Raw genomic sequence first — 24,555 nt, 5'->3', positions numbered from 1 at the left:
TATAAAGCCTTTCATGGCTTAGGCCCAGGTAATTTGTCAGACCACCTGCAGCCAGCATCAACTTCCCATCGCCTGGTGCGCTCTCACAGAGAGGGCCTACTCAGGGTGCCATCGGTTAGACAATGTCGGCTGGCGACTCCCAGGGGTAGAGCCTTCTCTGTGAGCGCCCCCACCCTTTGGAATCAACTTCCCTTGGGGCTCCAGTTGGCCCCTGACCTACACACCTTCTGCCATGAATTGAAAACCTGGCTATTTATGTCCCCCGGCCTGGACTGATGGGGTAGTATATTTTAATTTAAAAAAAAAAATCTTAAAAAAAACTTTCTTGATTTTTATGTATATTAATTGTTTTTAACAGTCGCTTGGTCGACTGTCGTTATGAGCCACCCTGAGTCCTTGGAGATAGGGTGGCATACAAATTTTATAAAATAAATAAATAAATAAAAAATATATATGAATGTGTACTGGAGAATGCTGAAAGTCATATAATGATTTCATCCTATTTGGTGGAGCAGCTTGACTTTCTTTTTCTTTTCCCTTTTGCTTTGCAATGGTTGGGAATCCAGAAGTTGATTGATAGATGCATGCCCGAAATCCCCATTCACTTTTTCAAAGATTACATATGATGGATTGTTATCTTGCAGTTTAGCAGGACATGAGGATTTTGCAAGTTGCAATTGGTCAGGTATGGAGTCAGCCATTTCTCAATTCTCTTTTCATTCCTGCCCCAGCCCACCCTACCTGAGTAAAATCATATTCACGTAATTCATATTCACAGGACCATTTTTCTGTCTATCGCTTAGCTACCAGCAAAGCTGAAACATAGTGTGTTGAAGGGAAGGAGAGGGAAAGGTAGAGAGCAAGGGAGGCAATAAAAGGCATATGGCATAAGCAGTTTTAAAAAGTCTTACTCTTTAAAGAACACCCACGTGGAACATCCTGAGCTAAATTTATTTACTTAGTCATCTTTGTATTTTGGTTGAAGAAACATGCAAGTGAGAAAAGTGAAGTGTGAAAAAGTGCTTGTAATCTTAAACTGGGAGAGTGATAGTTTCCCCTTTCTCTGTTCTTTGTGGATCAGCTGTTGGCTTTGGCTCTGCAGCCTTTTAGCTTATACATTTGTGTTTATTTTTCTTTCCACCTCAGCCAACCACTGTATATTTTCAGATGGATAAATATAAAAGCCCCCTTGCTGCTGCTGCTGCTGCTGCTAATGCAATAGCAAAGGGGCAGCTTGCAAATTAAACACACTGCCACAACCCGAAAGGTCCAGGTGGTCTGCTCAAATTTCCTAATGTAATCCTGCACAACAGCTTTAATAAACAGCTTTGTTTAGTTCTCCCTTCACTGTATCCAAGGAGGTGAAGCTAGTGTGGGGCTGCTGTGCTGAAATGCCAGAAGGACATCTCCCAGAGGCCTCACAAGCAGCTGCTTTTTAGAGCTTTTCCGTTTTGCCGTCTTTGTCTTCCGAATGGGTCAGTGTGAGTCCTTCTCTTGATGTTTCATTCAGCTTTTATGCTTTCCTGAGAAGTCTGCTTAGGGTCTGTGTTTCACTGTTTTCTACATGGTCTTGTTCTAGTGTTGCTTTATCAGATCAAATGATAATAAAAACCATTGCTATATTTTTGTTTGGCTCCAAATTAGAACCTCATGTAATAGGAGAGACTTGCTGCAGAGGGGAGAAGGCGATAGGGAGAGAGACTAGGGCATCATTTATAAATGCTAACATTTTTTTAAAGAACTCAAGCGTGCCTTGTTAACGACTGACTCATACGTCAGTGCAAGCTAAACAGTGCTTCTGAATTTTTAAAACTTTGCATGTTGTGTCTTAAAAGTGTTGCAATGGAGCCTGCTAAAGTGATGGTAAAATTTTTGTGTTTTCTAAATAGAGAAGCATCATTGAAAGGGAATAGGGATCTTTAAGATCATTTTTAAAACAAGTTAGTATGCGAGGGAAAAATCTTACAGTGCACCTGGTTTGTTAATACCAGCTTCTTCAGTAATGCTGCTGAGATAAACAATATGTAGTGTCATATTTACCAAAATCCTAAATTATTTCATCATTATTTATCTAGAGAGATTTTCCCATTTTAATTAAATTGTTCCTATATGGATTTATATTAGACCCCTGCTAATCATACCTTGTTATCCAAAGATATGTACATTAAAGCAGCATGAAAATATAGAGAAATGTTTCATAATAAAGATTTTATAATTCAGAGAGTCATGCCCTCATTTTCTGGGTAGAAAACAAATATTTCACTATCAATTACACTTTTTATATATAACAATTTTCTAAGAAACAGCAAGAGAAGATTCAAACAATGGTATCATTTGTGACATTATCTTTAAGAAAACTTTTTCTTTAGCATACAAGAAAGTTTTACATATGATTTGAAAATGGAAAAAAGGGATACTATTTCACTCTCTGTTTAATGAATTTAAATTACTTGGATTACTTTACACCACTGCTATCTTTGTTTATTAAAAGCAAGTAGTTAAAAGAAACAATTTGAGCCATATACAGTAGAAATGTATTGCACCAAAATGTAAAATAGTAGTGATGTATTAGTATTATTGATTAGACTAAATATTTAATTGATGTTCCCATTAAAATTATTTTTTTATATATGCACATAAAATATTTCTGTGCATAAATGGATAAATGTGTTTTAAACATCTAACATTCACACAATATATAGGTGCAAGAGATTCCTTGTAATACTTTAGTTATTTGAATCTTTGGAGGGATAAGTTACCAATGAAAACCATACAGTTACTAAAGTTATATTTTAATGTTCAGATTTATTTTTACATTGGCATGAACGGTTGTTGAAACTTAAATGTGTCAAATATATAAAAAGCACCTGCTGTGTTTTAAAACAATATCATTATTTTCTCTGGGTATTTCAATTTCTTGAAATAGAATTTGAAACAGTAAAATTCGTATCTGAAAATTTTATATGTACCTCCACACACATAGTATAAAAAGTCACCAAAAGTCTTCATATAAATCATTTTTTCCTCAAAAACTAGCTTAATCAGCAACATTTCAGGGATCTGAGGGAAAAAAACTTCATTTTCATTCACAAGTTCCTTATTTAAAGCATTAGTGATCAATATTTCTGAGCTACAATTATTAGATAGCTTCTTTATGAACAGCTGCTTGAGTTATTGCCACTTAACTAGATTTGAACAGACAAAATCAGGTCTGAGAAATTTGTACATAACATGTTCTGTATAGTGCCGTTACTGTATGTAACTGTATGTAACACATGAACTGATTTCAGAAATAGAAAACAGTATTTACAACTCAAGTGCCAATTTCAGTATAAACAAAAATACAAATATCAAAATGATAAACAACTCAAGATGGTTCCTCAATTAAATTAAAAGGATTTCCTGAATTTTCTTTTTGATATCTTTTCCAAACTAGGTCCCACTGAAAGAGTTTGTAGGTAGCTGAGCTAACTGGAGGGGAGGAATAACACTTGCGTAATTTCCTTCATCCATCAGCAAGCTATTAAACACTGAAATGTTTGCTATTTGAGAATTTAGAAGTTTGGTGCTCAGTTGATTCTTAACTGAAACGTTTGAAATGAAATTCAGATACATGGCAAATAATACCTCAGAAATAGAACTTTGATAATAGATTCTTCTATTCCTGTTATCTCTTTTAGAGACATTCTTCCATCCTTTTCCCTTAGTTTGAGTGCCATCTAAATCATTTTAATTATTCTCCCATATCACTTGCTGAGGTACTGGCTATAATCCCCCCCCTAAGTTTGTGAGTGACAGGTTAGTTAATCAGTATTACAGTTCTCTTGTTTTTGTCTCATTTCACGTAGGCAGGTCCATTCTGCAACTATGTCCATTCTGGCTCTATTGTCCCTTGGAAAACCAAAGTCAGCCTAACATCTTGATCTTCAGGCCTTAGGGTCGAACCTGAGTTGCTCATTTTTACATTTGCTGATTTTTGCAAATATAATAGAACAGGAGATCTGGTAAAAAAAAAAAAGATGACATGGATTAGATAAAAGGGTTAATGATTCCCATGATTTGGCTGTCCCTCCATCTATTGTCAGTTGTAGGGATAAATGTACATTTATTTATTTAGATATTATGTGCTAGCAAATAGATGGAATAATATATTCTATTACACTTGTTAAGAAAAAATATTTACAGTTTTAAGGACATCTGCTGATTTTATGACTATTTTTATATGAAATGTCTGCTGTTTTACTGAAATTCAAATATGCAGGAGAATATTTCAATGACTATAGATAGTATTTTGCCTTAAGGCTTTGTATGTTAGTAAGTGTGAAGCAAAATAACATTACAGTATTGTTGGAAGTTGATATTGCTATTTCTAGCTCTGCTTAATTATCCAATGTAAGTATTAATTACATTCTTACTGTCTGTGACTTAATAATATATCTTCGAAGATCCACATTAGAAGAATTGGTAATTCATAACTATATGCATCACCTATGTAATTCCAAATTTTCATGAGGTAATGTTCTGATCTGTGAAACTCTGTGAAATAAAAAAAGGTGGCTCAGTTTAAGCAGTTGTCTTTAGAGAAAAATGCTCATATTTCTGTTATTTGAATCTGGTTTAGTTTAGTGATAGAATTTTTTTTTCAATCTGTGTCAATCATTAAGCTGTGATATAATTCATTATTAGGGTAACTTTATAGGGAGAGGAAGTCTGTAAACTCATGTTAGAGTCAGAAGTATCTTAGAGGCAGAAGTATGTTCAGTCTCCTACTCTATCCACAAATTACCCTAGATTTCAAATCTAATTCCATCTGTATTCCCTTGGAAAATGCTTCTCATTTTCTGCTGGTTAGAAGTAATCTTACTATTTGCAATGCACCAAATGCTTTGTTAAAGGGCTGGTTCTTATCAAACAAAATATTTATCTTGTCTGTTTGATGAACTGTCAGTGTAGGTGTGTTTCTTCATGTTTATGATATAATGAATGACCATCTGATTATATAGTGTTCCAGAAATCTGGTATACCTCTTCTTTTTTGGAAAATAAACCAGGTTCAATAGTATTCCTATATTGCATATAACACATTCACTTACATTTTTTCACACACATAGGATATTTTGAACTTGATACTATAAGGAAATATTGCTTAGTATCTTAAGTTAACAATGACAATATTCAATATTTTTGAATTAAGATTCTATATTCTTTATATAAAAACATAGTTGTTAACCAAAGCATGGATTATATTGTATTCCTAATGAGGCTAACTACATACAGAATTATTCAAATTTCAACAAGCAACTGCAAATTGAAACAATATCATAACAATAGCAATATCCCTCTGTTTAATATTGTATTAAACGTATATGTTAATGGGTCTTGTTTGAGAATTTAATGCACTCATTGCAGCAACTCTTCTCTATTTTCTACAGATATAAAAACTGTCTTAGAAAATTAGTTTTGGAGTTGATTATGAAAAGGGTGTTTTATTGTTCTTTAGAGTTTCTGAGTCAAAACTTTTCAGAACTAGAGTTGGAAAATTGTACGGTGTACTGCTTGCCAAACATTACAAATATAATAACTGAAATCTCTAGTAACTTAATTGATAGCTTGTTGCTCGCAGCATCTTTCCATTCTGCTTCACAATAAGGCTATTCGTGAATCTCCCTTGATACTTTGATACTCTCCCTTGAAAACCCTTGCTTTAATTAAATCTTTAATATTTCTGCATTATTATAACTTAGCTGTCATATATTATATAATGTTTAAGTGAAATTAAATACAGTGTAAATGAACAGTACCTATAGGGCATGTTTTTATATTTATGGGTATGGTTGTACTTTGAAACAGAAGCATTTGTAAAAATACTTTTTGTGGGCTTTTTTAAAAAAAGAGGATATCTTCTTTTAAAATTATTATTGCAATATGCTAGAATGTTGTAACACTATTTGTAGAATAAATTTGTGGAGAAAGAAAGTTTTACCTAGATAATGTAATCTAATTCTTTTATATTTGTTCCAGATTCCAGCTAAATAATGTATTTCACTTTTGTTCTTTTTCTTTTTCAGAAAGATTTTTTAATTTTATTTTCTGTTTCAAGACTTGAATTGGATTTTGAAATAATTACTTAGATTTACTCAGCTTGATTGTTAATAGTGTGTTCAAAATAACGCAACCGGTAATTGAAACCAATTTGGAGATTCAAGTTGGGATTTGAAAAGCAGTTTTCATTGTTTTAATTCATTAAAAAATGCTTGGTATATGGTATTTAATTGTTGGCCATGGCCCTTTATTGGTGAATATATTTATCCATCAACAATGTACATTTAATTTCCTTCCTATGTACATTGCATAGAAGAAATATTTCTTAATCTTTTAAGACTTCAATAAACAAAATAAAACTCAATTTTGATCTGACAAAATATCAGTATACTGAAAAAAAAAAACTTACTAAAGATGAAGAAAGATCTTGAGCAGTTTTATATCCCCAAACAATTCTCCTGAGAAATCAGGATTAGGTGTTTAAACTATTAATCAATGTTTTTTTAAAATCTTGAGCTGAGTCCATGGTTACTGAATGTGGTGAATAAGACTGGGTTTCTGGACTTCCGGTTTGCTAGCCTTCGGCGGCGGCGGTGCCTTTTGAAGCTCCGCCAGCCCCACCGCCTGTAGAGCCGCTTCGCGATCGAGAAGCGGCTCGAAAACTTCAAAATCCGGAGGATTGTTGGAGGAGAGATAGCAGGGCACAGGTCAAGCCCCTGTAACCCCCCAGGGAATCGTTTCTGGGGAGGAAACAGGCGCGGCTCCCTTCCAACCTGCTGAGACTCCGGGCGGCGTGGGACGATTCTGCTTCTGCAGAACAAGCCGGCTGCAGTAAACATTTAAAGCGAAAGGAACTAATTTTAACAAGCAGCGGATATACACTTGAACCCTGAAACTTGGAACTGCAAGTATTAGCGTTTTGTTGACTTTTCAATTTAAGAAAAAATGTGAATGAGTGAAAGTGACTTGAAAAAATATGGCGCCCAGCATTAGAGTTAACGAGCCAGTAAGTGTGGATTGGTGAAGTTATCTTGCTTTGTTACAAAGTTATTAAGTTGCTACAAAGTTGCTTCGCTTGTAACAAGAGAATAACAGAGAAATTTCTCCCTTTTTAATACTGGACTTTGCTTTACTTTGGTTCTTATTTGATTAAATCTGGGGGACTTTTTCAGAGGTCTTTGTGGAGGTGGGAGAGGAAGAAGAACTTCCCTTTTTAGTAAAACCAGCCTACGTGGCAGGATGGCCTCAAAGAAGCAGGAAGCGAAGGCAACAGGAGGTGGATCTCCCACACATAAAGCACAGCCTCCCCCAGCACAACAGATACAGACTCAGAAAAAAGATTTTGATGTGGGAGATTTAAAAGAATTTATTTCTAAAACTTTGGATGATAAATTTCAAAAATCTCAACAGGAGATAGATGATAAACTTCAAAAATCACATCAGGAATTTATGCAGGAAATTAATGAAGTTAAAGATATGGTGAAACAGAACCAAAACAAGGTGACCAAAAAAATATCAGAAGTGGCATCTGGCCTGGCAGAATTTATTGGGAAAGTTGATTTTAAAGTTGAAGAACTTAAATCAGAAGTTAATGTTAAGATGAAAGACAATGATTATAAAATTGCTGATGTTGATAATAAAATGCAAAGAGTTGAAAACGAGATTGTCATGGTACAATTCAGGGCAATGGAGTTTGCCATACGGCTTCGAGGAATTCGAGAGGAGGAAAGACAGGATTTGAGACAAGTTTGTTCTGAGGCCCTGGCCAAGATTATACAAGTTAATCCTGATGTGGTTTTTCACAAAATAGACAAAATTTACAGAGTGAATTCCTGGGTGGCCAGACAAAGACAATTACCTAGAGATGTGGTCATATATTTTACAGATAGAGAAATAAGAAACGATATCCTGCAAAAATCCTTTTACACTTCTGTGCAAGTGGGGGGCTCACGAATTGGAATTTATAAAGAATTACCTCCTAAAATGCTGAAAGCTAGAAAAGAATTTGGCTTTCTTGTTAAGGAATTGCAAAATTTACAGATACCTTTCTGGTGGGACGCCCCAGTTGGTATAATTTTCAGATATAAGGGAGAAAGATATCGTTTGAATAACGTGGAGAAGGCACAGCACTTCTACACTACTATTCTTAAGGAAAGAACACCATCTCCACGTACATCTACAGTTTTGGAGATTAAGGAGAGTGAAGAGAAGCAACCTCAACGAGAACTGCAAGAACAGTCTAAGCAGGAATTAGAGGAAACGCAAGGCGCAGAAGGATGTTTTCTGGATGAGCCTTTGCTGGAATCTTCTCCAATCTTGGACCCGGTTCGGATGATTGAAGTTAAGGATCAACGTATAACTCGAGCTCAATCTAAGTTACTTAAACAAAAGCAACAACAACAACAGGAAAGGCAAGACAAGGAGGCAGTTAAGAGTACTGCACAAGAGACTGGAGCCATGGGGGGAGTGAGATCGAAGCTTTTGGATATCCTTCGATTATTCTGCTCTTTGCTCCAGAAAGAGGGAGATGACGTTTAAGTGTTTATCTTGGAATGTTAATGGGTTGAATTCAGCACAGAAAAGGAAGAAATTATTTACATATTTGAAACAATTTAATAATGATATAATTTGTTTACAAGAAACGCATATCACAACTCAAGATCAAAAATATTTGATAAACTCCAAACTAGGAACACATTTTATATCTTCAACTTCGCAAAAAAAGAATGGTGTGGTTATTTATGTAAATAAAAAGTTAACAGCTAAAGTTATAGAAGCAGATGAAGATGGTAGGTTTGTAGCAATTGAATTGCTTACAGGAAATGGCCAAATTCTTCTGATTGGAATTTATGCTCCCAATCAACAACAGGACCATTTCTATAAGATGTTACATACTAAAATACTGCAATGGGATTACAGATCTATTTTAATTATGGGAGACTGGAATGGAGTAATTGATTCTAAATTAGATAAAAAGAGTTTGGCAAAGTCTAGGATCAGATTACCACAGACCTTTTTTGACATGAAAGAAGATATGGAACTAAAAGATGTTTGGAGAATACATAATCCAAAAGAATTGGACTACACTTTTTTTTCTGACAGACACAGATCCTTCTCTAGGATTGACTTCATTTTGTTGACAGATGACTTACTTGTTAAGACAAAAAGAACAAAGATTTTTCCAAGAACTTTGACTGACCATAGCCCAGTATGGATAGAAATTGAGATGGATAAGGTTGAGAGACGTTCTTGGAGATTAAATGAGAATTTGTTTAGATATGAAAAAAATACAACAGAACTTAAAAAGCATTTGAAAGAATTTTTTGAAATAAATTTGAATAAAGGTACCCCAATTGAAATTGTGTGGGACGCAAGTAAAGCTTATATGAGAGGGGTACTTATCTACATGAACTCTAAACATAGACCGTTTCGACAAAAGAAAAGATCTGAACTGGAAATAGAAATAAAGAATAAAGAACAGTTACTCATTAAAAATCCAACAGATGAAAGAATACGCAGTGCTATAAAACTTTTGAAAGACCAATTTCAAATGCTTATGGCGGAACAAGTTGCAACAAACTTACAATATGCGAAGCATAACACATTTTGTAACGCTAATAAACCGGGCAGATGGTTGGCTTACACACTGAGGAAAAAACAAAGTATACGGACTATTGATAGTATTGATATTGGAGGGAAAGAAATCTTTCAACAAAAATTAATTAAAGAAGCTTTTGTGGACTATTATACCAAACTATATGCCAAAGAGGAGGTGCAGAATGGACTTATAGAAAAATATTTAAATGATAAAAGAGCTACAAAAATTACTGATCAACAAAAGGAAAGAATGAATTATCCTATAACAGAGGAGGAGATAATAGTAGCAATTAAACAGTTAAAAACAGCCAAAGCTCCTGGTACGGATGGTTTGACCGCAGTGTATTATAAAACTTTGCAAGCTGAAATGGTGGGACAACTCAGAGATTTATTTTGCAATATTCAACAAGGGGGTAAAATACCCCCATCATGGACAACTGCTTATATATCTTTGATACCAAAAGAACAAGTCGGTCCTAAAAAACCAGAGAATTATAGACCAATATCTCTTTTGAATACAGATTATAAAATCTATGCGAAAGTATTAGCCAACAGGTTGATGCCAGTAATCCAAAAGGTGATTCATGATGATCAAGCGGGATTTATTGAGGGCAGACATATGAAGGATAACGTAAGGCAAGTAATAGATTTATTGGAATATCTTGAGAAGAATAAACAGATTCCTGCAGTGCTGGTCTTTCTGGATGCAGAGAAGGCCTTTGATAGAGTGGATTGGAATTTTCTACTAAAGACTTTAAAAAAGATGGATTTTGGGGATCAATTTATACAGGTGATTTCAGCAATTTACCAAGAGCAAAAGGCACAGATCATTATTAATGGAAGTTTGACAACAGAGTTTAAAATTGAAAAAGGAACAAGACAGGGATGTCCGTTGTCCCCACTTTTATTTATTCTAACATTAGAAGTCTTGCTAAATACAATACGGGACTCTAATATTTTGAAAGGTATAATGATTAGGCAAGAGGATGACAGAATAAAGGCATTTGCAGATGATCTGGTTGTTACCCTATCACAACCAATGGAATCAATAATCTTGATGAAGGACATTATACAAGACTATGGTAAAGTTTCAGGTTTTAGACTGAATCCAAAAAAGACTAAAATGATAGCTAAAAACATGACACAAGATCGCAAACATGAGCTTGAAAGGAGGGCAGGTTTTGAGACTGTACCTAAGGTAAAATATCTAGGAGTTCAGGTTGCAGAATCAAATATGAAATTGTTTCAAAATAACTATGAGGTGTTGTGGCGAGAGGTGCAGAAAGACATGGAGACTTGGAAAAAACTGCAGCTGTCTCTACTTGGAAGAATAGCAGCAGTTAAGATGAACATTTTGCCAAGATTTCTTTTTTTGTTTCAAATGATTCCGGTGCTTAAAAGTGATAAACAATTGAAAGTCTGGCAAACTGGACTCAATAAGTTTGTCTGGAATGAGAAAAAGCCGAGAGTGAAATTGAAAATTATGCAAGATGTTCCAGAAAGAGGAGGTCTTAAACTTCCAAACCTACAGTTATATTACGATGCAGCAGCTTTAACTTTAACAAGTGATTGGTTTGGAAGTAAAAAGGCTGGAATATTGAATGTAGAAAGTTTTGATCTTGAATTTGGATGGCATGCTTACTTATTTTATGATGACAAAGTTGATAAAGTATTTAAAAGTCATATACTTAGAGACTCGTTGATGAGAGTTTGGAAGAAGCACCGACTCAAATGGGATTATAAAATACCGCTATGGCTGGATCTTGGTCATACTTTGTGGAATACAAATATAATGTCACTCGGGGGGTTTTTATACAAAGAGGTTCTTTTTACAGATGCGGGCAGATGGCAGTTGAAGACATTGCAGACACTGTTGGACGAAGGGATTAATCTAACTTGGTTACAATATAATCAATTACAATTGAGATGGAAACAGGACCAAAAAACTGGTATTATGTTGCATGAGGAAGAATTGGTTAGACATATAAAAGAGAAAGGTCCAATGCATATCAAAAGGCTTTATAATGTTTTGCTAGAAAGGGACTCAGAAACTGAATTAGTTAAAGATTGTATGATTAAGTGGGCACAAAATTTTGAAGAACCAGTGATGTTGGAAACATGGGAAAAAATTTACACAGTCGCAGAATCTGAGGGAAATTTTTTATAAAATTTATAAAATGTTTTATAGATGGCATTTAGATCCCAAAAAGTTGTCATGTATGTACCCTAATGTTCAGCCAAAATGTTGGAGATGCGAATGTTTGGATGCTACGTATTATCATGTTTGGTGGACCTGTAGGAAAGTTAAGGCTTTTTGGATAAAAATTTGGTGGGTCATGCAGAATGTTTTGAAGAAAAAAATTCAATTTTCTCCACAATTGTTTTTATTGGGTATAGTTAAGGGTTTTACATCGGGTGAAACAAAATTGATATTGTATATGATAACAGCAGCAAGATTGTTGATAGGTAAATATTGGAAAAATGAAGCTTTGCCCACTACTGAAGAATGGACTTTGAAGATGGCCAGTTTCGCAGAGATGGCGAAGATTTCAGCATACTTAAAAGATTGTTCACAAGAGACTTATGAATGGGAATGGAAAAGGTGGATAGAATATGTTCAGAACAAATATCAAACTAGAAAGTATCAAATAGCTTTTATTTGAAAATAATATATTAGAAATATTTTAATGAAATGAGGTAAAAAGAAAAATTATACAGGGGAGGGAGGGGTTCAAGTTTACACATAAGTGTTATTCTAAGGGTTTTTTTTTTGTGTGTGTGTGTGTTTTTTTTTTTACCAGTTATGAGTATATTATAGGGAAGTCTGGGGGGAGGGGAGGGTTAGGGAGGGTTAGGGAGGTTGGGAAGTTTGGGGGGGGAGGTGGGGGGGGAAAAGGGGTGAAAATGTAATTGTAAAACTTTTGCAATAAAAAAAAAAGACTGGGTTTCTGACTCTTGCTAACATGACTTGATGAGTTGATTGGGTCATCTTTGTTATAGAGATTTCTTTGTAAGTAGTAGGATCTAGGCAATTTTGTCTGAGCTTGGAAGAATAAGGCTGTAAGCTAAATTGGAAAGTCAAAACAACTTACTTTAGCCCATCAAGGTTTTATTATAACATTCTGTTTCATGTATACCAAATTAAAATTTGTTCACATTAAAATTACGTAGGGGGGGAGAGGGGCTGTGCTTGAGAAAGTTGTTAAGAAAGTTTTTTATTTATTTATTTATTCCTTATCATTTATTAGCTTTAAGTTGACACTGATCTTCATATAGTCAACTCATGCCATACTGAAACTAGTAAGCACTGGTTAATCTTGAGAACAGACCCAAAGGATATAATATTTTTATAACCGACAGACAATGAAGAATGAAGAATTTCCCCAAGATTTTAAGATTTACAGGAGGATGTCTGCCACTTCAATGTGTTTTTCTTATCAATGTATCCAAATTTGCATCCCCTTGTTGCCGACATATCTGATATGTATAACTTAAATAGTGTAGGTACTTATTTTTTAAAAGAAAGGTCTAGTACCATTTTAATGACTGCAGAGTAAAATGCCAATAATAGAATAATGCTTTCCATGTTCTCCCAATTAATTTATGTCCTAATAATATTGAAATTTTTAAAAAATGTTAAACTGGATTCATTTGACTATCGGACCAACCGCCATGAGAGGGTGGTTTTTGGACCTGACCCCTGGACGCTGTCTGTTTGCATTGGTTCATCGCTGCCATCTCACCACAAGAGGGAGCTGACCAGCTGACCTAACCACCATGAGAGGGTGGTAGGATCTATTGCCCTCCTTGGATTGTGGTCGTCTTGGTTCCAGACTTTGTCCCCTGTTGTGAGGGGATAGTGGACTTGGTCCTGTAAATATGTTTTTGAGATCCCCCATTTCTTTGTCTTCTCCCCTGGTCCTTTTTTATAGACCCTTAGGATATAGTCATGCTTACCCATTATGGTCAAGATGTACTCAGCAGCAGAGCTTCTTGGTCTGCGAGACTCCCCACTCTCGCAGGCTTGGCCTTCCACTCTATCGAAGGCCTACCTCGATGACGGGCTTTGGAACCCCGAGAGGTGGCATGCCGCAAAGAGGGGGCTGCGGGGTTTTTTTAAAATTGTCTCTGTTTAAACTTTTAAGGGGTTTGGGGAGGGGGGAGGGGGGTTGGATAGGAACTAGGGTTGTGCATTTGGGGGATAACCCACCAAGGGGAGGGTTGGGCCAGACCAGGACGCGTGGCGGGGGTGGGGGGGATCTGGGGGTAATGGGGGGGTCAAGCTTGTCCAGACTGTGTTTCCACCATTGGTACTGTGAGTGGGAGGGGTAGATATGGCGGGAGCAGGGGGCCATATCATGTTAAGGGAGCATGCACCCGCTGTCTTCAAGCAGTAGGGCGCTCCGGCCCCCAAAGCTCTACTCGTTTTCCAGGTTGCACAGCCCCTCAGGGCCTGGATCTTCGACTGATGTTGTGCAATGCCAGGTCTGTAGTAAATAAAGCCCCCCTCATTTGTGATCTTGTTCAGGAGGGGGGAGCAGACCTGGCGGGTATTACGGAGACCTGGTTGGGCCCGGAGGGAGGGGTGCCTCCGGTAGAAATGTGCCCACCAGGCTTCCACGCATTCCATCAGCTGAGGCCACAGGGTAGGGGCGGGGGAGTAGTGGTTATTATTAGAGAAGGCCTTAGGCCGAGGGAGACCACTGTTTCACTGTTCACTCCTTGTGAAGTGGGGCCATGGGGTTCAGATGGGTTTGCTGATCACGTACCTGGCTCCCTGCCACGTGGCTGCAGCCCTGCCCGAGCTACTCAATGTTATCGCCGCGGTGGCGGTTGATGCTCCCAGACTTATGGTCATGGGGGATTTTAACCTGCCATCTGTGGGTGAGGCATCTGAGGTGGCTCAGGAGTTCATGGCTTCCATGACGGCCATGGACCTGACCCAGGTAATTCATGGCCCTACACACATGGGGGGAAACACACTGGACCTGGTTTTTGTCTCTGGACAGTGGTTGAGTGATCTTGAGATAGGGGACATAGTCATTGAACCCTTATTATGGTTGGATCACTCTCTCCTTCGTCTTGACCTTCGAACCACGGTACCCCGCCGTAGGGAGGCGGAACTGGTAAGATGGTACCGCCTCAGGCGCCTGATGGAACCTGATAGGTTCCAGATGGAGCTTGGGCCAATCCCCGAGGATCTTGCTCCCGCCTCGACTGGAGACCTAGTGGCCGCCTGGGATAGGGCGGCCGCTGGAGCTCTGGATCAAGTCGTGCCTTTGTGGCCTCTGACCCGGCGCTGATCTCACCTGGCTCCTTGGTTCACTGAGGAGCTGAGGGAGATGAAGCACTGGAAAAGACGCCTAGTGAGTAGTTGGAAGGCTAGTCTTTCTGAATTGGACTGGACACTGGTAAGATCTCATATTAAGAATTACCTAGTGGCGATAAAAGCAGCAAAATGTACCCATTTTGCTGCTCTTATTGCATCATCAGATAATCGCCTGACCGCCCTGTTTAGGGTGACCCGCTCCCTGCTCCACCAGGAAGTGCGGGAGGACCCCTTGGAGGGAAGAGCCGAGGATTTTGTTCAATATCTGTATGACAAAATCACTCAGATTTGGGAAGGTCTGGACTCCGACTTGGTAGGTCCAGCGAGGGTGATGGAGGCAGGTCTTGAGAATGTTATTTGGGATGAGTTTGATCCTGTGACCCCAGATGATGTGGACAGGATTCCGGGTAGATTGAACGTGACCACATGTTTGTTGGACCCGTGTTCCTCTTGGTTAGTGCTGGCTTCCCGGGAGGTGATGCGAGGCTGGCTCCAGGGGATTATAAATGCTTCATTGGGTGAGGGTGCTTTCCCCACCGCCTTTAAGGATGCGGTGGTGAGGCCTCTCCTCAAGAAGCCTTCCCTGGACCCGGCAGTATTGGCTAATTATCATCCAGTCTCCAACCTTCGCTTTGTTGCGAAGGTTGTTGAGAGTGTGGTTGCGCAGTAACTGGATGAAACGTCGTATCTAGATCCGATCCAGTCGGGTTTCAGGCCTGGGTACAGCACGGAAATGGCATTGGTCGCGTTGGTTGATGATCTCTGGCGGGCTCGGGACAGGGGTTGCTCCTCTGTCCTGGTTCTGTTAGATCTCTCAGCGGCTTTTGATACCATCGACCATGGTATCATGCTGCACCGGTTGGAAGAGTTGTGGGTGGGAGGCACCGTACTATGGTGGTTCTCCTCCTTTCTGTCTGACTGTTCGCAGTCTGTGTTGACAGGGGGGAAGAGGTCGACCCCAAGGCCCCTCATATGTGGGGTGCCGCAGGGATCGGTCCTGTCGCCCCTTTTGTTCAACATTTATGTAAAGCCACTGGGCGAGATCATCCGTGGTTTCGGGGTGAAGTACCATCAATACGCTGACAACACCCAGCTGTACAGCTCCACCCCGGACCACCTCAACGATGCCCTTGAAGTGATGTCCCGGTGCCTGGAGGCCGTACGGATCTGGATGGGGAGAAACAGGCTCAGGCTCAACCCATCCAAGACTCAGTGGCTGTGGTTTCCGACGTCCCGATATAGTCAGCTGGCACCATCGCTGACTATTGGGGACGAATCATTGGCCCCCACGGAAAGGGCTCGCAACTTGGGCATCCTCCTGGATTCACGGCTGTCTTTAGAAGAGCACTTGACGGCCGTGACCGGGAGGATTTTTCATCAGGTGCGCCTGATCCGCCAGTTGCCTCCCTTTCTAGATTGGGACTCTCTACACACAGTCACTGATGCCCTTGTCACCTCTCGTCTGGACTATTGTAACACTCTCTACATGGGGCTCCCCTTGAGGTGCACTCGGAGGCTCCAACTGGCGCAGAGTGCGGCTGCGCGGGTGGTTATGGGAGCAATGTGGAATTCCCATGTAACACCTCTCCTGTGCGAGCTGCACTGGCTCCCAGTGGTCTTCCGAGTGCGCTTCAAGGTTTTGGTTATCACCTTTAAAGCGCTCCATGGCTTAGGACCTGGTTATCTACGGGACCGCCTGCTACCACTAATAGCCTCCCACTAGCCAGTACGCTCCCATAGAGAGGGGCTCCTCCGGGTGCCGTTGGCCAAACAATGTCGACCGGTGGCCCCTAGGGGAAGAGCCTTCTCTGTGGGGGCACCTACGATCTGGAACAAGCTCCCCCCGGAGATACGGATCTGCGCACCTTCCGTCGCGTGCTTAAGAATTTTTTATTTCATCAAGCTGGCCTGGCCTAAATCTTCTCCCCTTTTTAAATGTAAATTTTAATTTGTTTTAAATTATGGGGTATTTTAAATTCAGCCAAATTATTTAATTCGTTTTTAACTTATTTTAAATTTTTGTATTTATGTGTTTTATCTTGTGGCTGTTCACAGCCCTGAGTCCTTCGGGAGAAGGGCGGTATAGAAATTTAATAAAATAAATAAAAAATAAAATAAAACATGTTTATTATGGGATTGGGACATTTATTTTGGAGGTTATTTAATCTACAGATAGGAAATTACTAGGATTATAGGATTGGGAAATAAAGCAGCTTCCTGGAAGAGGCAATAATAGATAACTTACACCGTATTTTTCAGACTATAAGATGCACCAGAGTATAAGACAGACCAAGATTTTGAGGAGGTAAACAAAACAAACAAACAAACAAAAGGCTTTGCCCTCCCTGCCCCCCAGGAATACTCTGCAGGCCTCCCAAACCCTCTGCACATCCCATTTTTCGCAAAAATGTTTTTAGCAAAACAGGGCCTGAAGAGGATTTGGGAGGCCTGCAGAATGCTCTTGGGGACTGGGGAGGGCAAAAACGCCCCCATTTTTGCAAAAACTGAGCCCATTTTTGCATCATGTTTTTGCCCTCCCCAGCCCTCAGGAGCACTCTGCAGGCCTCCCAAATACTCTGCGTATCCTGTTTTTGCAAAAAATGAGCTCTGTTTTTAGTGAAAATGAGATGCACAGGGCAGGGTTTAAAGAAGCCAAAAATGGCTATATTCGGTGTATAAGATGCACCAACATTTGCACCCTCTTTTAGGGGGAGAAAAAGTGTGTCTTATATTCCAAAAAGTACGGTATATGGTTGCAAAGAAAATAACTGTCAGATCCCTATCGTGATACTTCCATTCAAGTGGGGAGGGGATCCTGGATCCTTTTACTCACTTATTGCCATCATCCTGTTTTCCTATGTATCCTGTAATTCCCTAGTTTATAACTTGTCAGGGTTCCAAGTAACACCCCCAATAAAAGAAAACACCGAGGCTTGAAATGCCTCAAAGCTACGTTTTATTAGAGATGTCATATTGGCACATATGGGAAAAGCCGAATCTGAAAGTTTCAAGGCTTTCAGATTTGGCTCCCACCCAAAGAAAAGTTCAAGTCCCTGCCCAACACTCACAAGTCCATCACATGATTCAATCAAAGCATTGTTCCAACTGGAGATGCCTCCCAGGTCCAGCCTCCCAGGTGCAGGGCAAGATGGCCTTGACTTTCTGAGAAAGGCATATTATTATGACTATATATCACCCATGCTCCATACAACCCCCCTCCCAATTTCCCACAGCATTAAATGTGGCAGGCCTGAAGGCCCAATATAAAAAATGGCTTCCAGGTCTGACAGGCCGCTCCCCCACCGTCAGAAAAATGTGTCCTGAAATGAGAATAGCATAGTGTTTAAGCATCCAATATAGTAACCACCTCCCCTTCCCCCAGGGGGATCCTTTGGGTTGTCAGGGAACTTATCATGAAATTGTTTCACTAGCCTGTCTGCCTTAACATTCCAGCTCTTAACTCAGGTGACTTCAGACAAAGGGTACCCTTTCCAGTGTACTAAATATTGCAATCGACCTCTATACAGCCTACAGTCTAAAATCTTTTTTTACTTTGTAATGGGTTTCCCTTTGTACTACAATAGGCTTGTGGGAGGGGGTGTGTGCTTGAGCTTGTGGCCTTAATCTGGAACTTGTAGCTGGCTACAGGAAACTACAGTGGAAAACAGGATTTATTTTTCCTAAAATGCAAGGGAGGTTAAGCTGAACTGTCACTAGGTTAATGACTTTCACTATTGGGAATGGACCTAAAAATTTAGGTCCTAGCTTCTTGCTAGATAGTCTCAGCTTGATGTATTTGGTTGACAGATCTTACATGGAAGGGAGGTTGAAGTGATCGATGTTTATTGGCTTGTTTTTTGAATGCCTCGGCAGCCTCTGCTATTACCTTTTTGGTGTTCTCCCAGCCTTTCCTCGATGACTCCATCCACTCGTTTAGGGTCATAGAGGAGGGAGGCTCCCTGGGCAGTTCAGGCATGGGTACGAAGTCTATGCCACTGGTTACCTGGAAGGAGGTCAATCTGGTACTATTGTGCACAGCGTTGTAAGCCACTTCTGCAAAAGGCAATAGGTCGGCCCATTTTTTTCTGTTGGTAATCCACATAGCATCTAATATATTGTTCCACCATTGCGTTTGCTCATTCCACCACTCTGTTTGTACTCGGATGAAAAGCCGAGCTAAGTCCTTGTGTGGATCCAACCGATTTTAGGAATTCTCTCTAAAGTTTTGCTGTAAATTGGACCTCTCGATCCGAGATGACTCGACACGGAATTCCATGCAGTCAGTAGATTTGTTTGATGAACATCTTCACCAGTTTTTTAGCGGATGGTAATCCCAAGCAACCTGTGAAGTGGGCTTGTTTTGAAAACAGGTCAATCACTGTCCAAATGACTATGCTACCTCCACTCTCTGGAAGCTTAACTATAAAATCCATTGCAATTTCTTCCCAAGGTCTGCTGGGGCTTGCCACTTGTTGGAGGAGTCCAGGAGGCATTTTCATGGCTGCACAGGTGGCACAGTATTTCACATAGTCCTCTACATCTGCCTTCATTTTGGGCTACCAAAACTCTCCTGGGGTTTTGGTAGCCCAAATGCAGGGTTTTCAAGAATCTGAAATGGCTTGCCCAGTTTGGAATCATGGCTGTGCTGTAATATTTCCAGCTTCAAGATGGCGGAGACTTATAGTTTTGAGTCCTTCCAAGCCAGTCCATCTCTCATGGTCAAGATGTCCTCATGGGTCGGCTGGGAGTGCTGCCTTCAGGGCCGCTGTCAGCTTGTCCCGGTTGGGTCTGGTTGTTGTCTGGTTTGACCCTGGTGGTGACTTGTGTGGCTGATTGCGAGGGAGGAATGATGGTGTGGATGACTTCTGCCCTGTGGCTATCAAATTGGCACTTTCTCGATAGGGCATCTGCTAGTAGATTTTTTCCCACTGGGATGTACTTCAACTCGAATTTAAACCACCTGAAGTATTGTGCCCAGCGGATTTGTTTGGGAGATAGTTTCCTAGGGGTTTTTAGAGCTTTGAGGTTTTTGTGATTAGTCCATACCTCAAAGGGCACTTTACCCCTTCTAGGAAATTCATCCAGGAGAGGAGAGCCCAGTGGATTGCACAGGCTTCTTTCTCCAGATGCCCACCTCCTTTCAGTGTTGGTGAGTTTCTTGGATACATAAGCACAGGGTAGAAGTTGCCCTTGTGGGCCTTGTACATCTGCCATGGCCACATCGCTGCCATCTGCCTGGATAATGAATTGCCACTCTGGGTCTGGGTGCTGGAGAATCGGCTCTTCAGTGAAGAGTCATTTTAATTTTTCAAAGGATTTTTGACAGTCCATTGACCAGGGGAATAGTTGGTTTGGTCATGGCTTCACAGGGATTGGCTCCATTTTTAACAGTTCTGTTAGGGGCAAGGTTACTTCTGCAAATGCTGATACAAACTGTTTGTAAAAGTTTGCAAATCCCAGGAAGCTTTGAAGCTGTTTGCGGATGCATGGGGTTGCCCGTCTAATACTGCTTTTACTTTTCCTGGGTCCATTTCCACTCTTTCATTGGATATGCAGTAGCCTAGATAATCAAGGGAGGTTTGGTGGAATTCACATTTTGACAGCTTTGCATAGAGCTTAGCTGCACGGAGTTTTTTCAGCACTTCCCACAGCACTTTTATGTGCTCCTTGATGATTTTGCTGAATATGAGAATGTTGTTCAGGACCCCCTTGTATAAACGTTCATGCAGCACTTCATTGATTAATTGCATGAAGACTGCTGGGGCCCCTTGCAGACCGAATGTCATGACTTTGAATTGGAAGCTGCCAAGCGGTCAGTTAAAGGCTGTTTTCCATTCGTTTCCCTCTTTGATTCTGATACGATAATAGGCCTCCCTCAAGTCCAGTTTGGTGAACACCTTCCCCTTCGCTAAATGGCTTAGCATGTCCTTCATGAGTGGAAGGGAATAGGTGTTTTCCACGAACATGCATTAACTTTACGAAAATCCCCACAAAGCCTCAACCCTCCATCTTTTTTTTTCTTTTTCTTTCTTTCTTTCTTTTTTTTTTTTTTTTTGCAAAAAGTTTTTTATTTTTTTCCAAACATACATATTACATCCTTTCAGAACAAAGCTTTGATCCAGTCATCACTTTGTTCAATTTTTAACAAAATCTTTAACAAAATTTTATCCATACTATTTTGCCATAGCACTTATTTCTAAATCTTACCATCTATTTTTCTCACTGTTCATCCCAGTGTAATCATTTTTATTCCATTGTTAATCCCAGTATAATATCTTTATTTTTCTCACTGTTAATCTCAATGTAATAATCTTTATTCATTGTTAATCCCAGTGTAATCATCTTTATTTTTCTCACTGTTAATCCCAGTGTAATCATTTTATTTACTGTTAATCCCAGTATAATTATCTTTATTTTTCTCACTGTTACTCCCAACATAATCATTTTTTACTTTTGTAGTTATATTATTAAAACTATTCAAATTATAACAATTGTTATAGGTATTTAAACAATATCCCAGTTATTATAACCATCAATTTCCTCAAGTAGTACCTTTTAACATCTTAATAAAAAATTGGTTCATTATATCCATTGCTATATTTCTTTTAATGTAATCTATTTTCCATATATTTTAGTTTCAATCCCTATCTCATTTCTAAATATCTGTAACATAATTCTTCTCATATTTGTTTATCTCAATATAGTCATTTTATAAATCCAGGTCCTGGACTTCTTTAAATTTCTTAATATTTTCCAACCTTTTATTCTTTTATCATTCAGTATTAATCTTCATATAATCATCATTATATCATTATTAATCTCAATATAATCATCATTGTGCTATTGATAATCTCAATATAATCGCTAGAGACCTCCTTTTTATTATTAGTATTCACATGTTCAATTATTTGTTCATATTTAATCACAATATCTTTATCTTCTTTATTTTCCAATTCTATGTCTTATTTCTCCATCTTCATTTTCTTGTCCACACATGTATACTCCATTTCAATTTTTATATCCTCAAATTTTGTCCTCTGTGCAACATATTTCTTTTATTTCCATTCTCCAAATCAAATAGTTGCTCCAATTATAAAAGTTCCATTGTATTCCCTTCTATTTTTTTTTTTATTCCTCCAAAAGTCAAGCCTCTTGTAGACAAGAAAATCCTCCTCCACAAGTTCTCACAGTTATTATCTGGCAAAGTTCACAATTTTCCAAAACAAAAAACCAAGTTGCAATGTTCCTTTTTACTCCAGATGGTGTCTCCCTGCAATCCACAATTTCCAATTGCTTAATAAGTATTCATTTTGTTTCCATTACATCATGATCTTACTTGACTTCTCTTTTTTCTTTTTCAATTTAAAAACATCTTTTTTTTTCTTTAAACAGTACTGGGGCAATCACCCTGGGCTTTGTGGGTTGGATAAAACCCTGTGCTAGATTGGCATCTATGTACTTTCTTAGCTCCTCCATTTCCTTGGGAGTCATGGAGTAAATCTTTGGTTTGGGCAGCTTGGCTCCCGGCACAAATTTGATTGCACAATTGGTCAGGCAGTGGGGGTGGGTGGGAGGAAGTTGCAATCTTCTTTGCTAAAGACGCCCACTAGGTCTCGGTATTCCCTTGGAATTTGCGGGTAGCCAGGCGGCACCTCGGTTGCAGGGATTCAATTCAATTCAAACTCTTATTGTCAGAGTACAACATGTGTACAATGAGATTGGCTGAGCCTCCCTTCATGCACCCCCCCCAACACAATACAACTCATAGTGAAAGACAAAAAAAAAAAAAAACAACCCTAGCCCAGTGAATCCTACTAACAAACATGTGAACCATGTGCACCTATTGCACCTTGTGAACTTTTTGCATGTTGCACCAGCCCCGTAAGTCAATCGTACTATGTTGTTGTAGAGTTATTTTTCATTCAGAAGTCTGACAGCCCACAGATAAAAACTGTTCTTCAGCCTGTTTGTGTGGCTGCCTATGCTTCTATATCTCCTTCCAGATGGTAGGAGAATAAAGAAGGGCTGACCAGGGTGTGAGTCATCCCTGAGGATTTTCCTCACTCTTCTAAGGCAGTGAGCCCTATGATGTCATATAGTGGTATCAGGGGACAGCCCATGATCTTTTGTGCTGTGCTCACCACCCTCTCTAATGCCTTTCTATCCACAGCTGTCAAGCCAGCATACCACACCATAATGCAATGAGTGAGGATGTTTTCTATTGTGGACTGGTAAGAAGAGGCCATCAGTTTTTGTTCCACTTAATTTTTTTGCAAGACCCTAAGGAAGTGGAGTTTCTGTTGGGCCTTTGTGGCCACCTGGGTCATGTTGATTTTCCAGGTGAGATCTTCACTGAGATAGACTTGTAACATACATGTCCTTGTAACATACAATTTTTCCCCAATTTATAAGATTTGGGTGTATTATTGCCTCCATTGGAGAGAGACAGACTGGTACTTCCCTATAGTGTTGTAGTTTAGTTTTTTGCCCAAATGTTAGGTAACGTGTTCCGCACATAATGCCTCTGGAAATATTTGTGCGCCATATTTCTGCCATACCAGAGAAAGGCATGCCAGCCTAATTGTAAGTCGTGCCCTTCTAGTAATAATAGTCTTCTGTTATTCAAGTTTACCCAATCTTTTAGCCAGGTGAGAGCTGCAGCCTGGTAATATAATTCCCAGTCTGGGAGCTCAAAACCACCATTATTTCTAGAATCCTGTAATACTTTTAATTTTATTCTCGATTTTTTGCCAAATATATTGCAGAGTCATTTTATTTAGTTCATAAAAAAATTTCTTTTCTAATTTTACTGGTATGGTTTGAAATAGAAAGATTAGTTTTGACAGTACGTTCATTTTCACCACTGCAATTCTCCCTATTATCGATAACTGTACATTCTTCCACCTTTCCAAATATATTGGAAATCTGATTTGTTGTATCAGCTTTGTATAGTTATCCTCTTTGATTGTCCCACACCTAGCTGTTAAGAAAATACTAAGGTTTTTAACCTTTTTTTCTATCTGTAGGTCTATTTTCTCTGTCAATTCCTTTTTCTATTTGTTGGTGAGATTTTTAACTAATATCTTGGTTTTATCTTTATTTATTTTCATCCCTGCCACCTCTCGATATTCCTCAATTTTCTTTATCAATTTAGGGCCAGTTTCTATGGATTCTTCTAATATAAACACTAAGTCATCAGTGAAAGCTTGGAGTTTGTACTTTTCATTTCTAATTTTCATTCCTTTTATCTCTGTATCTTGTCTTATGTTCCTCGTCAATACCTCTAATGTTAAAATGAATAATAATGGGGAGAGGGGACAACCTTACCTTGTTCCTTTTTGTATACTAAAACTTTCTGTTACATCTCCATTAACCAATACTTTTCCATTCTGTTGAATGTAAATTGCTTTAATTGTATTCCTAAATTTTCCACCAAATTCCATAAAATTTAATTGTTGCAACATAAATTGCACACTTTCTGCGCATCCAGGAATATTAACACTAGTTGTTTTTCATAATGTATTTTGTAATATTCTAGTACATCCATGATTATTCTAACATTATTTTTGATTGTCTTTTTGGTAAAAA

General features: G+C 38.9%; 1 protein-coding gene across 1 annotated transcript in view; it reads left to right on the top strand.

The window, feature by feature from the left end:
* Nucleotides 1–1,417: 1,417 nt before the first annotated feature.
* POU6F2 (POU class 6 homeobox 2) overlaps nucleotides 1,418–24,555 on the top strand; it is a 658,684-nt gene continuing 635,546 nt past the window's right edge. Inside the window, exon 1 of the mRNA XM_087892428.1 lies at nucleotides 1,418–1,475. The gene's annotated coding sequence lies outside the window, so the exon portion shown is untranslated. The remainder of the gene's footprint in view (nucleotides 1,476–24,555) is intronic.

The sequence above is a fragment of the Pantherophis guttatus genome, chromosome 4 (genome assembly GCF_059756535.1).
Source record: "Pantherophis guttatus breed Tessera chromosome 4, ASM5975653v1, whole genome shotgun sequence".
NCBI lineage: Eukaryota > Metazoa > Chordata > Lepidosauria > Squamata > Colubridae > Pantherophis > Pantherophis guttatus.
Note: the sequence above shows the minus strand (reverse complement) of the source record. Positions and strands in the feature narration are given on the sequence as shown.